General features: G+C 47.6%; 1 protein-coding gene across 2 annotated transcripts in view; it reads right to left on the reverse strand.

Annotated features, from left to right (window-relative positions):
- The window catches only part of Bsn (bassoon presynaptic cytomatrix protein), an 89,187-nt gene that overhangs the window by 43,113 nt on the left and 30,707 nt on the right, over positions 1-15,367 (reverse strand). The window lies entirely within an intron of this gene.

A 15,367-nucleotide genomic window follows, 5' to 3' on the forward strand; every position in this document is an offset into this window, starting at 1 on the left:
GTTCTGGGGATGAAACCCAGGGCTTCGTGCATGTTAGGTGGTTAGTCTATCAGTGAAGCTGCACCCCAGCCAGGGACTGCACATCTAAGCTTTATTTTTATTCATGTTTACAGTGTTCTGCCTGCATGTGTATATCCGTGCACCACTTGTGGGCATGTGTATGTCCGTGCACCACTTGCAGGCATGTGTATATCCGTGCACCACTTGTGGGCATATGTATGTCCGTGCACCACTTGTGGGCATGTGTATATCCGTGCACCACTTGCAGGCATGTGTATGTCCGTGCACCACTTGTGGGCATGTGTATGTCCGTGCACCACTTGTGGGCATGTGTATGTCCGTGCACCACTTGTGGGCATGTGTATGTCCATGGACCACTTGCAGGCTCTGCCCACAGAGGCCGAAAAAGGGCGTTGGATCCCCTGGTTGTGAGCAACCATGTGGATTCTAGGAATGAAGCCCAGGTCCTCTGGAAAAGCAGCCAGTGCTCTTAACCTATGTGGTGGTCTGAATAAGAATGGCCACAAAGCCTCATAGATTTGAATGCTTAGTCACCAGGGAGTGGCACTATTTGAAAGGACGAGAAGGGTTAGGAGGTGTGGCCTTGTTGGAGGAAGTGTGTCCCTGAAGGTGAGCTTTGGGGTTTCAGAACCCCATATCATGCCCAGTTTCTCTCTCTGCCTACAGATCAGGATGTAGCTCTCAACTGCTTCCCCAGCACCTACCTCCCAGCCAACATGCCCCCTGCCATGACATTGGACTAAACCTCTGAAACTGTAAGCAAGCCCCCCAATTAAAAGCGCGCTCTCTCTCTCTCTCTCTCTCTCTCTCTCTCTCTCCAGGGTTTCTCTGTGTAACCCTTCTATCCAGAAACTCACTCTGTAGACCAGGTTGGCCTTGAACTCACAGAGATCTGCCTGCCTCTGCCTCCCCAGTACTGGGATTAAAGGCATGTGCCACCACACTTGGCAAACGCTTTCTCTTATAATAGTTGCCAAGGTCATGGTGTCTCTTCATAACAACAGAGCAGTGACTGAGATGGCCCTGAGCCATCTCCAGCCCAGGACCGCACTACTAAGAAGCCTCAAGGTGATGCCAATATGACCAATGGGCTCTGCCCATTTCTTTCAGAGACCCTCCAGCAAGCCTGGTACCCAGCCACATCTAAGATGGTGGGATGCATTGGTATGAGGTCAGATAGGATTTCAAATCCAGCCTCTGAGAACCCGCTGAAGGAGGCCCAGTGTGACTAACACCATATCCATCCCATTACAACCTGTCTGCAGAGCTGGGTAGACCCATGAGGTAAAAGAAACATTCAGGCCAAAATTCAATTTCCTGAATTCCTTCTTTGGACCAGCTCAGGTTGGTTTCTGCCAATTTACCTCTTTTCCAGTCTGAAAGAGGGTAAGTACAAAAAGTCAAAGGTCAAGTTTCCTGTTGCTTCCCAGAACATTCTAGACTGACTGTGGCCTGTATTCCCTTGGCTGGCTGCTGACAGCAAAGGGACAGACCAGGTTTGCTGTACTAGTGAGGCTTCACTTATGTAGCTCAGGTGGGCCTCGGATTCATGGCTTTGCCTCCCACCATGATTATAGCATGAAGTACCATGACCAGCTCAAAGTGACTTGTTTTTGTTTTTGTTTTCAAGACAGGGTTTCTCAGTAGCTCTGGTTATTCTAGCACTCTGCCTGCCTCTGCCTCCCAAGTGCTGGGATTAAAGACTTGTGCCACCATTGCCTGGCTCAAAGTGGCTTTTTGTTTGTTATTTTTTTTTGGGGGGGGGAGTTCCAAGACAGGGTTTCTCTGTAGCTTTGGAACTCTTTCTGTAGACCAGGCTGGCCTCAAACTCACAGAGATTCACCTTTCTCTGCCTCCCAAGTGCTGGGATTAAAGGCCCGGCTCAAAGTGACTTTTTAAACTCAATGTTGTATCATAATTTAGCCTTTCTTTAGAAATTTTATCCACACCGAGGGCCTAGAACAAACTGGCACAGACCTAAGAAAAGACCTGTGACTGGCTTGCTTCCCACTGCATCCCAGGACCCACACGAGCTTCCACTGAGCAGATACCAGTGCGTGCACAGAAATGAAAGGGCGGTGTGTGAACAGTGCGTGTGGTGAGCTCAGGAAGCAGGGCGCCATCAGCAGTGACATCATCCACTTCTGAACATTTCCCATGGAGTGTGCTTAGCGACGGCCTCATAGGAAACAGATTCCAATAGCCTGCCTGCCTTCCTGCCTTCCTTCCCTCCCTCCCTCCTTTCTTCCCTCCTTATTCCTTCCGTCTGCCATCTGTTTGTCTTTCTTTCAGTTGTTCACATTGACTGACCTTTGTATTTGGTCTCGGTCCTCTGCTCTCTGTGATCCTGTCGATATACCCCACCTTCAGACTCTGGTAATATGCAGCAGCGTTCAGCTAAGGAGACTAGGAACGCAGCCCAACACAATATCATAAGCTTATTGAAAACACTAAGAGACTTTGTCTGTGAATTTGTGGGGGGGGGGCACTTGACTGATTAGTTCCTGCGTGAATTTTTTTAACGTCACGTCAAAGAGCAGGACACACATGAGGTTGATAAACTCCTACAATGCAGGTCAGGTCGCCAGGTACTCAGTTACTCCTTACACATATACATATTTTATAAGTCTTCTTATATTCTTTATGAATACCTGCTGAATGTTTAATTAAAATGAATTTTTCAAAAAGTAAATCAGACAGGGATCCAATCCTCTGAGGTTAGAAACAGATGTGCAAGCAAATCACTGCGAGTCCCAAGCCACAGTCCTGAGGAAGATGACGATAACGCTACACTAGGCCTTAAAGGACAAGCCATGCTCCCTGAGGTGGAAGAGCAAACTAGACAGAAGATACATCCAAAGGCTCAGAGGGGCCGTCAGAGCATGCTCAGTGTGGGTGGAGGGAGGCAGGAGTATGTCAGATGCAAATCGTTATCACTCCTAGCACTGAGAACAGCTCTGGTAGCATTAGTATTCAATTACCTGAATTCGTTAAAACACTCAAAATGAACATGGGGACAGCCGGAATAACTGGGCCATTATGGTTTCCCAACAGATGCATTTGGGCTCTGTGGCCCAGTGAAGATGATGAAGGTAGGAAATCCAGTGAAAAGAAAGAATTGCCCAAGAGACAGTTTTAGAATTAGGGGACAGAAAGATACAACAAAGGACATTCCTGTTTTTCAATCCCATGGGGAATCCAGAGAAGGAAGCCTGCAGGGGTGGGGAGTGAAAAAGCAAAGCTAAAAATCCGGGTTTGGTTTTATTGAAGATCGTGGGGAGCAGGAGAAATCTTACAGCGTGCCTCTAGATATTTTATCTGAGAGAATGAGTTCACAGGCAATTCTCAAGAACAAAAGCCACCCAGAGAATGGTGGTTCAGGAAAACATGAAGGACCCAACAGCATTCACGAACTTAGAAAAAAGCCCGGAAACAGAGCAGTCAGAAAAAAAGACAGAAGAAAATACCCCCACATAGCTGGGTGTGGCGGAGCACACCTTTAATCCCAGCACTTGGGAGGCAGAGGCAGCAGGATCACTGTAAGTTCGAGGCCAGCCTGATCTACAAAGTGAATTCCAGGACAGCCAGAGCTACATAGTGAGACTTTGTATCAGAAAGAGAAAGAAAAAAGAAAGAAAATGACACCACAGGGTTAGAGAGCCCCCTTATTGGAGAGCAGCCAACACTGCCCTGCAGAGAGCTGAGTCGCAGGAGAAAATGGCTACACCTATGAAGATCATACGCCATACCATGAAAGTCCAAGATCTCCCGAAACCCAGCACAGTTCTTCCTCCTGCTTAAGAAAAGTCTCGTCATGACAGAGCTCAGGAGTCATGGCTATCTGGACGTGCATCCCAAAATAACACAAGTGGAAGGATCAGCCTGAGGACAGATACAGACGAAAGTCTCCAAAACCTAACTGCTGGAAGCAAGGAGGACGAGAGGGAGATGTCTACAGGAGAGACTATCCTGTGCATGAGAGACCTGGACTTGTGGACACAGGCCAGGTGAAGCGCCCAAGGTCAACGCTCCTCCCAGCAGTCTTCCAGAGGCTGCTTCTTGGGAAGTGCTGGAATAAGGACAATGTGCGAGGTAGGGAGACAGATAAAAAAACAAAGGCACAGAGGGTCAGGCTGGAGGAAAAGGGCCTATATGAAGGGTGACTGGAAGCCAGCTGCAGAAACTAAAAGCACCTGAATATTTTTTTCAGATCTTTATTTTATGTGTATAAGCTTTTTGCTTATATGCATGTATATGTACCATGTGCATCTGTGGTGCCTAAAAAGGCCAGAAGAGGGCATCAGATCCCCAGGAATTGGCATTAAGGATGGTTATGAGCCACAATGTGTGTGCTGGGAACGAACCCTGAGTCCTCTACAAGAGCAGCACTCCTAATCGCTGAGCCATCCCTCCAGCTACAGTAGATAATATATCTTAATGATGGCCAAGAAAGGCCAAGGACGTGAAAACCTTCAATTTCTACCAGCTTTCCTTCCTTTCAACATTTCGGGCTATTAACTATTCACAAATAATTTTAACTCAACCCTGTTTGCCAAGGCAGGAAGGGACCTCCTGGCTCCTTCCAGGAAGAGCACAAAGCCAAACAGTCTGCCTGTCCCTCATCAGCCCTAAGAAGCTCTGCGGTTTTCTGTTCCATCCATGCCACTCCTGAGGGACATAATCCACTGTGTGTTGGTGGGAGAGGCAAAGAACTAATTCGTTCTAGAGACTGAAAGATGCTGCAGCCCAGGTTACAACAGGGCAACTGGGAAGGAGGTGGCCGCCTGGTCCACGGTGGGAAGCAGCCAGGAGCTGCTCTGGCTATTGTGGTCAGCTAGGACCTGCTAGGGCTGAAGCCTACAGGAAGGAAATGCAGGGAAGAATGGAGCCGGAGTGCGGCCAGAGGGAAACCATGCTGTGGGCTCCACATGGCAGCATCTAGAGCATGCCCCCCCCCCCCGCCTCCAGTTGAACATTTGAAAGAGAAAGGACTCATATTAATAAGCTGTCTCTGTTCATCAAGAAGGGGGGAATCTTAAGGAAACTCTGTAAGTCAGGGCAGCTGGAAGAACCCCACAGCTTCAAATAAGGTTTTCAAAAATTCATGGCTGACCTTTCAGTAATGGACAATTACAGCAGGGCAAACACTGTGGGAGGACCCCCACCTTTGGACACCCCACCTTCGGGGCCGTCCTAGCGGTCTGTGGGCAAGCCAGCAGAGCAGCAGTGAAGCCAATGGTGGGCACCAGGGTGCAACTCCTGACTCCCAGAGTTCCCCCCTCAGGAACGATTCCAGTTTCCACACAAGGTACCCCTTACTCACTCAGCCTACAGGATCATGTGATCCTGTCAGTAAAATATGTTTTTGCATTCCCAACACATGAATATTTATCTACAATTACATGCTCTTGGACTATTCATAAAATGCCCGCCCCCCCCCCCAGACAGGAAGGTTTTAAAGGATGCTTGATAGAGAACAAACAAGAGTGCTGGGCACAGCTCAGGGGGGTGCAGGACTGTGGTCAGCACTCTGCGGGTAGGGGCGGGAAGATCACAAGTTCAAGGTCATCCTTAGAGACGTTCACAACCTGAGACGAGCCCTGGGCTAGAAAAAAAGAGGTGAGGAGACATAAATAGTTTTCATATTTTCTACTTTGTCCCACCTCCTACCCAACATGTGCCCTAGTTTAGAAGCCGCCACTGAGATAGCCAATCTCCAGTCTTTTTTAAAAAGACTATTTTTAGGTAGGTAGGTATGTGTGTGTGTGTGTGTGTGTGTTGAATGCAGTACCTTCAGAACCAGTGTGTGTGTATGTGTGTGTGTGTTGAATGCAGTACCTTCAGAAACCTTCAGAAGCTAGAAGTGTGGTGGTTTGAAGAAGAATGGCCCCGTAGGCTCCTACATTTGATGCACTCATCAGGGAGTGGCCCTAAGAGGTGGATTAGGAGGTGTGGCCTTGTTGGAGGAAGTGCGTCACTGGGTGTCTGTTCATAGCAATGGAACACTGACTAAGACAGGAAGCATAGAGGGAAATACCATTGCCTTCAACTACACACAAAGGTCATGGACTTAACTATTTATGACGTGGGACAAGACCAAACCCTTAACCATGTCTCCAGTGATAGGCAGCTTTTAGAGGGTTTCACTCAGAACTGGGCTAGACACACCTCTTGCCGAATTCATTCCCTGCTAGGAAACCAGAAGGCATACAGTAATAGTTTGTGGAGTGTTTACCTTTGAACTTCCCTGAATCCCATTCCCCACCCCTCTTCCCATCCCTTCCCCCATCTCTTTAGTCTTCCCCATCTTATGTGGGAAACAGAAAGCATCAACTACCATAAGCTCCCTCTGGCTTTGAAGGCTGAATGTCTCTTGCTCCGTGGTGCCTGAGACAGACAGACATGTGAATGACAGCTTGCTTACAGGTTAGTGGACGTGAATGCAATCTCCTTAGCCTAAGGACTATGTCATAGGTTTATCACTGATATCTAGGCAGTTTATCTCTAGAAATAGTTACCTATTCATTCATCCACACAAAAAGAATTCACAGGGATCACATTTTGGGTCCTTGAATGTTTGACTGTGTCTTTGTGATCTTTGAACTTGAACAACACCTTAGCTGGACATAAGACTCTGAGCCCCTACTTTGCTTCCCTGCACTCTCCAGCTGCAGCTACTGTCTTCTGTGGATGGGTCAGTCTGATTTTCCTTTTTTATATGTTAACCTTCTCTCTCTAGACCAGTGGTTCTCAACCTGTAGGTCACAACATTTTAGGGATCAAACAATCCTCTCACAGGGGTCGCATATCAGATATTTATGTTACAATTCATAATAGTATGAAAATTAATTGTATGGCTGGGGTCACCACAACATGAAGAACTGTATTAAAGGTTGCAGCATTGGGAGGGCTGAGAATCCCTGTGCCAGATAAACAAGAACTCTTTCTTTTTGAAGTTTGGTGACTTCACCAAGACATATTTGGGGGTTGACCAATCCATATTTCCTGAAATTGCCGATGTCCTTTCAGACTAAGACATCAGCTGGGTGTGGTGTCACAGGCTTGTAATTTTAGTGACTAAGGAGGTGCACACACACATGCACACACCACACCACACATATTGGTTTTGTTGTTTTTGAGACAGGGTTTCTTTTTTTTTTTTTTTTTTTTTTTTGGTTTTTCGAGACAGGGTTTCTCTGTAGTTTTGGAGCCTGTCCTGGAACTCCCTTTGTAGACCAGGCTGGCCTCGAACTCACAGAGATCCGCCTGCCTCTGCCTCCCGAGTGCTGGGATTAAAGGCGTGCGCCACCACCGCCCGGCGCAGGGTTTCTTTTTAATATTTAATATTTAAATATTTATTTATTTATTATGTATACAGTATTCTGCCTGTATGCATCCCTGCACACCAGAAGAGGGCGCCAGATCTCATTACAGATGGCTGTGAGCCACCATGTGGTTGCTAGGAATCGAACTCAGGGCCTCTGGAAGAGCAGCCAGTGGTCTTAACCTCTGAGCCATCTCTCCATCCCCAAGATGGGGTTTCTTTGTGTAGCCCTTGCTGTTCTGGAACTTACTCTGTAGACTAGCCTGGCCTTGAACTCACAGAGATGCACCTGCCTCTGCCTCCCAAGGGCTGAGATTAAAGGTGTGGGCTACCACGGCCTGACTTGGACCCTTTTTAAAAAAAAAAAAAAAAAAGTTTCTGGCAGTTCTCAGTCCTCCTGAAGTCCACAGAGGAATAACCCTGTTGGTTTGACCATCACCATGGCCATCCCCTACCCTCTGCCTATAACACTGGCCTCTCTCTAGTCACAAGCATACATCTGTATGTAAGCCCTGAGTGAATCCTGGGAACTCACAGACAACCGGGTATGAATCTATGTCCATGAGTTCACCAGGAGGCTAGCCAAATGTTTCCATAGCACCATGCGAACCACATCTCTGATGTGAAGCCACCCTGAGGTCACCTTCCATATGCTCATACCATGTGAATCACACCGCTGGTGTGAAGCCACCCTGAGGTAACCTTCCACAGGTGTTAGAAGCAAAGGTTGCCTCCCTGCAGGATACTATGGGCTTACTTCCTGTCATAGAGGTCAGACTGTGAGCCCCCAGGAGGACAAGGGCTCCCTGAACCTTTGTGGTGTAGTCCCTGCTTGCCAGCTGAAGGAAGCAAGTTCCATAGCTTGTTTTAATTAATCAGTGTAAAAAAAATCTAATTAGGAAAGGTTTGTAGGAAATGACCCTGTTAAGACTCCTTTTAGGTGAATTAAGACAGACATGTTTATACTATTCATCTATTACAAAGTTCTGGTTCAGCCAATTAATTATTCATAAATTCCCAGAGGACCTGAGAAAAAGAATGGGTTTTACACCATGGCGGAAGAGCTGGTTTCTCTAGTAAGACTTAGTAGAAGGGAGAATGTTGTAGCCTTGCCATCGTACCTATGGGCTCCTTCCCCGACTTGTTCGAACCTGGCTAACTGCTCATCCCAGCAGAGACATGCAGGTGAGCATTCCTGCTGAGAGTCAAAAGGGCCAGTGATGAAGGGAGAGCGAGGACAGGCAGGTATCCAGGCCAGAGTCACCACCCGAAACTGAGATCCAGGCCAACAGCTCCTGGAAGGGCTCTCCCTGTCACCTCCTAGGCTTTCCCGATGGCTTGGTATAGATCACCAGAAAAAACAAAGGCCAAGAGTTAGGAACTCTTCCTTTGGGCACTGGTAAGCACTGAGCCTGGGGTGCTGACTTTGCCTGTGCACATTACAGAGCTTCTCTGTGCCCAGACCTGCAGCACACATTTGAGACCTAAGGAACTTCCTGGCCTTCTATTATGTTGTGAGTAGGTGGTTCCAGACCCACCAGCTAGCTCTATGGACTCCTCAAACTGGACCAGCTTAGCTAGCCACTTTTCCACAGCCTTCTGGGAGTGCCGTGGCTCCCAGCATGACCAGGTCACCGAGCCTCTTGCTCCTCACCCAACTTCCATACATCTGTGTTAAGATCCCACAAGGGGACAGTTTTGAACTGTGTGCTGTCCTAGTTTCCCGACCCACGGGGAGAAGCTCCTGAAGCCAGGAAGCTCTAATTAGAAGTCAGAAGTCACTACATAAAGCTGAGCCAGCTGTTCCCAAGTCCCAGCTACTGCAGCCTCTACCACAGGGAAAGTGCACAAGCCTCTTCCAAATTCTGCTGCAACTGGGAAGTCGAGATAAGCAAAAGGAACCTGAAAGCCTTTGTGACTATAGAGAACACAAGCCCCAGCCCCTGCCTACTGTTCCCAAGAACAAAAAGATCCCGGACCAGAAACTCCTTACGTTTCTGCCTTATCTTCAGTGTCTGTGCCTCATGAGAGACTCGGCTTAGCTGATGCCTCTCCAACCCACAGAGATGGCCAGTTCTGCTCAAGACACAGGAAGGAAGACATGGCCAACAGCACAGCTGGTGGGATAACTCAGGGTTTGTAGCTCTAATACTTGAATGGCCTGAACATGTGTGATGCTTGGGGTCTGGGCTGAACCCAGAAACTCCCTGGTGTCTGATGTATTACAAAGCCTGCTGTTTGAGATTTCCACCATAAGGCTGCCTGGCCTGAGATCCCTTGAATGAATTCTCATGGAGAGTCGATAGAATTTAAAACTATCTAGCCAGGCAGTGGTGGCGCACGCCTTTAATCCCAGCACTCAGGAGGCAGAGGCAGTCAGATCTCTGTGAGTTCAAGACCAGCCTGGGCTACAGAGCTAGTTCCAGAACAACTAGGGCTACACAGAGAATCCCTGTATCAAAAACCCAAAACAAACAACTAAAAGTGTGTCTACTGTCCATTCAGGGAAAGAAACACCAAGTAACTTTCGCATACACCATGCTAATAAGTTATCTTTCTACATAATGGGAGGGGCATAAATGCGAGTAAGGTGATGATATACAGGTATGAAATGTCACGAGCTGAGCACGGTAGCCTACACCTGTATGGAAGTGTGAGCTTTGGCTACACAGTGAGTTTCTAGTCAACCAGGGAGACCTTACTTAGAAAGGAAGAAAAAGAAAGAAAGGAAGAAAAAAGAAAGAAAGGAAGAAAACTTAAAGTTATAAGGAAATGCATTGTTTTATCTACTAAAAATAATAAATAAGCAACTAAAGGACAGAAGAGATTGCTCAGAGATCAAGACTTCTTGTTTTAAATATTAAATGAAATGAAAAAGTTACTAATAATATTTCCACTTCTTTCTATTTATTTATTTATTTATTTATTTATTTATTTATTTATTTATTTATTTTGGTTTTTCAAGACAGGGTTTCTCTGTGGTTTTGGAGCCTGTCCTGGAACTAGCTCTTGTAGACCAGGCTGGTCTCGAACTCACAGAGATCCGCCTGCCTCTGCCTCCCAAGTGCTGGGATTAAAGGCGTGCGCCACCACCGCCTGGCTCCACTTCTTTCTATTTAAGAGTAAGAAAAAACTTGTCTGTGACTCAAAAATGGTTAAAAAAGAATTGGGGAAATGCCTATTGACTTTATTTATTTATTTATTTATTTATTGATTGATTCTTAGTTTTAATTCTGAAAGAAAACAAAAGGAAGAACTGAGGTGGCTTAGTAGGTAAAGGCACTTGCCACCAAGCATAGAAATCTGAGTTCAGTACCAGGGATCCACATGACAAAAGGAGAACCAACTCTGGAAAAGCTGTTCTCTAATCTCCACACGCATGCCATGCTAGTCACGTGCGCGCGCACAAACACACACACCACATCATTAAATAGAAATGTACAAAAATTATAGAAGGGGTCAGAATTTCCCATCTCCACTTGCACTGAGACACCCGGTGAGCAGTGTATCACTTGTCCCCGCAGCCCAGGGACAAGGGCACTTGAGTAGGCTTCTTCGAGAGACTGAAGAGTCCCACTTTGACAAAGGACCTACAGCACTGATCTGCAGCAAGACAGTGGTTAACACTAGAAACAGCAGGGAGGGGCCAGCGAATGGGTCAGCAAGCCTGCATCTGTGTTCCATCTCCAGCACCCACGGTGGCAGGATAAAACTGACTCATGGAAGCCGTCCTCTGACCTCCACACACAAACCACAGCACATGCCCCCCAAATCATACACATACACAATAACGATTTTCAAAAGAGATAGCCAGTATCAAGGAGAAATAAGACCTGCGCTTTGCACGCTCAAACTTATTACAGTCAAAAGAATTTTAAAAATAAATGTTTTTACCCACAAAACTCCACCTTTTACACATGAAGCAATGGGAACTTGAATGTTCGTGTGCGTACGTGTATGCATGGGCATGTATGCGTGTTTGTGTGTTAAAGATGTAAGAGTCCTCCCAGGAAAAGAAATGAATGTGGGATATGAGAGCAAGAGAAATCCTGGAGGAGGAGGAGGAGGAGGAGGAGGAGGAGGAGGAGGAGGAGGAGGAGGAGGAGGAGGAGGGTGTGTGAGTGTGTCTAGAGAAAAGTGGATCTTCTAACTTTCTTCTACACATGGTCAGAGAGTTCTCAGAGCCTGCACAGGACCCAGCCAGCAGGTTCAGTATGTTTGTCAACTGAATGACTGGTTAGGGAGTCAAAGGCTCTCTGTGGTAGGGGCCAATGCCCTGGGCATGGAAGACAAGGGACCCACTGCAATAACCCTGGAGCCTACCAGGCATCCCAGCCCAATGACAGACAGGAATGGGGAAGGACTTGAAAGCCTGAGATAGACATGACAGTATCTGCTCAGAAGGCTTATTCTGAAAGTCTAGCTGAGAAAGGCCTGGTTTTCTGGGACAGTGACCACAATCAGTCACACATGTGAAGGAAGCCTTAAAAAGTCACACTGTGCAAGCACTCACGAAGCATGAGAATGAGGCCTTCTGGAAGCATCTCCAAGGAGACCAACCACCAGACTGTGGGCATTGGCTCACGTCCTCCTCACACTACAGTGGAACCCCTAGTCTCTAGGCAGTTTCCTATTCCCGTACTGCCTGCAGACAAGGATTCCTGGTGCCACACCCGACCCATCCCGCCCCCAGCTCACCCTACATTCTCTTTCCTTAAGACCCAGTTTCCTAGGCTGGGCAGAGGGCTCCATGGACAAAGCACCTGCTGTGAAACATGAGCACTGCAGTGTGGATCTCAGAAGCCACATAAAAGCTGGGAGGGCATGGAAACGTTTGTACTCCCAGCACTTGGGGGACCCTCAGGGCAAGCTGACTAGTGAGATTGCACACAATTGGTGAGCTCTAGGATTAATGGGTGACTGAGTCTCAATATATAAAGTGAAGAGCAATCAAGAAAAACACCATACATCACCTACATCAATGTTGGACCTCCACACATGTAAGAATAAACATGTATAGTCGCAGAACATGAACACACATGTATACCCACACATATATAAGTGCACACGCTTGCCAGGCGGTGGTGAAGCATGCCTTTAATCCCAGTGTTTGGGAGGCAGAAGCAGGCGGATCTCTGTGAGATCGAGGCCAGCCTGGTCTACAGAGTAAGTTTCAGGATAGTCGGGGCTGATACACAGAGAAACCGAGTCTCAAAAAACAAAACAAAACAAAACAAAAAAAATTGAGCTGTATTCAAGCCTGTAAGGAATTTTCTTAATTACTGATTGGTGGAGGAGGGCCCAGCCCATTGTGAGGGGTGCCACCCTGGGCTGGTGGTCCTGAGTTTTATAAGAAAGCAGGCTGAGCAAGCCACAGGGAACAAGACAGTAAGCAACACTCTTCCATAGCGTCTGCATCAGCTTCTGCCTCCAGGTTCCTGCCCTGACTTCCTTCAGTGATGGACTATGATGTGCAAGTGGAAGCCAAACAAACCCTTCCTCCTCAGCCTGCTCTTGTCATGGTGTTCATCACAGCAATAGAAACCCCAACGAGGATGGTAAATGAGATGCATTTCAGCCAGAAAAGCAGCCCCTCTTCTAAACAGTACCCACTGCAACATCAAAGGGCACGTGAGCAGACGCCACCTTTCCATCTTCAGCATTGCTGTGTCCGTGTTCCACACGCTGTCAGTCCCAGTGCGGGAGAATGTACATGGATTCTGGCTCATTTCCCCTCTTCCAATTACTGTCTTTCCTCGGCGATTTTCTTTTTTAGAAGATGTATTTCTTTTTATGTGTACGAGTGTTCTGTATATATCTCTGCATGCCTGTTTCCAAAGGAGGTCAGAAGAAGGTGACAGGTCCCCTGGCACTGGAGTTTGACATCTCCATGTGGGTGCTGGGAACAAAACCCAGGTCCTTTGCAAAAGCAGTAAGTGCATTTAACCACTAAGCCGTTGCTCCAGTCCTTCCTCTGTGGTTTTTGGCTTTTCAGGGTCTCAGGTAGTCAGGCTGGTTTCAAACTCTCTATGGAGCCAAGGGTGACCCTGAACTCCTGATCCTCCTGCCTCTGCTCTCCAAGTGCTGGGACTACAGGTGTGAACAGCATGCCTGTTTCATGTGCTGCAGAGTGAACCCAGAGCCTCGCGCAAGCTGGGCAAGCGCTCTGCTGGCTGAGCTACATCACGCTTTTACAGTTCTGAGCCATCCAGCTGGGGCTCTGGGCTCTGACCTTTCCTCTGATGTAAGGTAAAAACTTCCCATCTAAGGTTTTTAATCTAGTTCAACTTAACAGTAATACCTTTCGAGTGCCTGGACCCATGCTCACCAAGAGAAGCCGTCTCTCTGGCCACAGGAACTGTCTCCCTGTCCTCTCCTTTCCAGGGTTCCTTGTCTGGGGAGCAGAGGCTCAGGGACATTTCTGAACCTAGCTAACGTGGTGAGAGCATTGATTCAGCTTTAAATTTCACAAAAACAAAGTCTGAGGAGCTGGAAAGAGGGTTCAGTGGTTAAGAACACTTCTACTCTCGCTCAGTTCCCAGCACCCATACAGTGGCTCACGATACCCTGTAACTCCAATTCCAGAGGACTGGACACTCTTTTCTAACCTCTGCAGGCACCAGACACATATGTGACACACATATATAATGCAAATATCTGTGTTTTCCAATGGCCTTTTGAATAAATCTTAAGGTGGCTGGAGAGATGGCATAGTAGTTAGGTGCTCTTGTTCTTTTTGTTTGTTTGTTTGGTTTGGTTTTTGAGACAAAGTTTCTCTGTATAGCTTTAGAGACTGTACTAGAACTCTCTTTTTAGACCAGCCTGGCCTCAAACTCACAGAGATCCACCTGTCTCTGCCTCCCGAGTGTTGGGATTAAAGGCGTGTGCCACCACCACCCAGCCTTTTCTGATGGTCTTACAAGACACCTGGGAAAGAGTCATTCAGTCCCAGGGGTTGCGACCCATAGGTTGAGAACCACTGCTGTACTTAGCCCCACGGTAACAAACATATATAATCCCAGAGGTTGGCTGAGGCAGGACTATCCCTTTAAAGCTAACCTAGACTACACCAAAAGTACTAGGCTAGCCTAAGCTACATAGTGAAGCCCTGTTTTAGAGGGAGAGGAAGAGAGAAATTGGTCCCATATGTCAGCTTGTGGAGCTGGAATCAGAATTAATACTGGAGGAAAATACTTAGTGAGATACTATACGTGCACGTGTGTGCATGTATGGCAGTAATGTTCACATGTAAATACACATGCATGAGCACATGAATACATGTGTGGTCACATTCTCTATGGCTCAGGGATAACCACCAAGTAATGAAGGAGGCCTGATCCCAAAGGGAAGGGCAAATGCCCTGAACAACAGGCCAGAAATCACCATGCCAGGGCCAGCCTGGGCCAACACAGAATCCAGGACCATGCCAGTAAAAGGAATATAGATGCCAGGTGCACAGTAGGCACCGAGGAGAACATTAGCTTTCGCCTTCCTCCCTTCCTTCCCTGGCTCAACAGCAAGTAGAGTGGGCAGGAAGCCTGAGATTCTGATGCCAAAGTCTCAGGGAAGTGGGAAGTAATGTGAAGTCAGCCAGGAACTCTAAGAGAAAAGAAAGGATGAGCTGTAAGCTCTGTGCTTGACAGGAGGAGACCAGGATCTGAGAGCCCAAAGCCCACCCCACCCCACCCCTGCCCAAATCAGGTGAATCAGGCGAGTGCATCGGGGCCCCCACAGCCTTGCTGAAAGGCTAAGGGCAACTATATGTTCGGGCGTGGCCAGGCTTCCAAGGTCAAAGGAATGTCTGAGGAAGGGGCTGGGAACCTGGGCACACTGGGTACCTGGAAATGGAGTGGGTATCAGAAATAGAGACTCAGGGACACCGGAGGGAAACTTGGAGAGGAAAAGTATCAGGCTTTTACAAGGCTGCTGCGCCACTACACCTCAGCTTCTCCTTGGGAGCAGGTGCCTGGCACTGAGCTGCTCTGCAGACTTGATTACCTGGCACCGATGTAGGCAGACAAG

This window comes from Chionomys nivalis, chromosome 4 (genome assembly GCF_950005125.1).
Source record: "Chionomys nivalis chromosome 4, mChiNiv1.1, whole genome shotgun sequence".
Classification (NCBI taxonomy): domain Eukaryota; kingdom Metazoa; phylum Chordata; class Mammalia; order Rodentia; family Cricetidae; genus Chionomys; species Chionomys nivalis.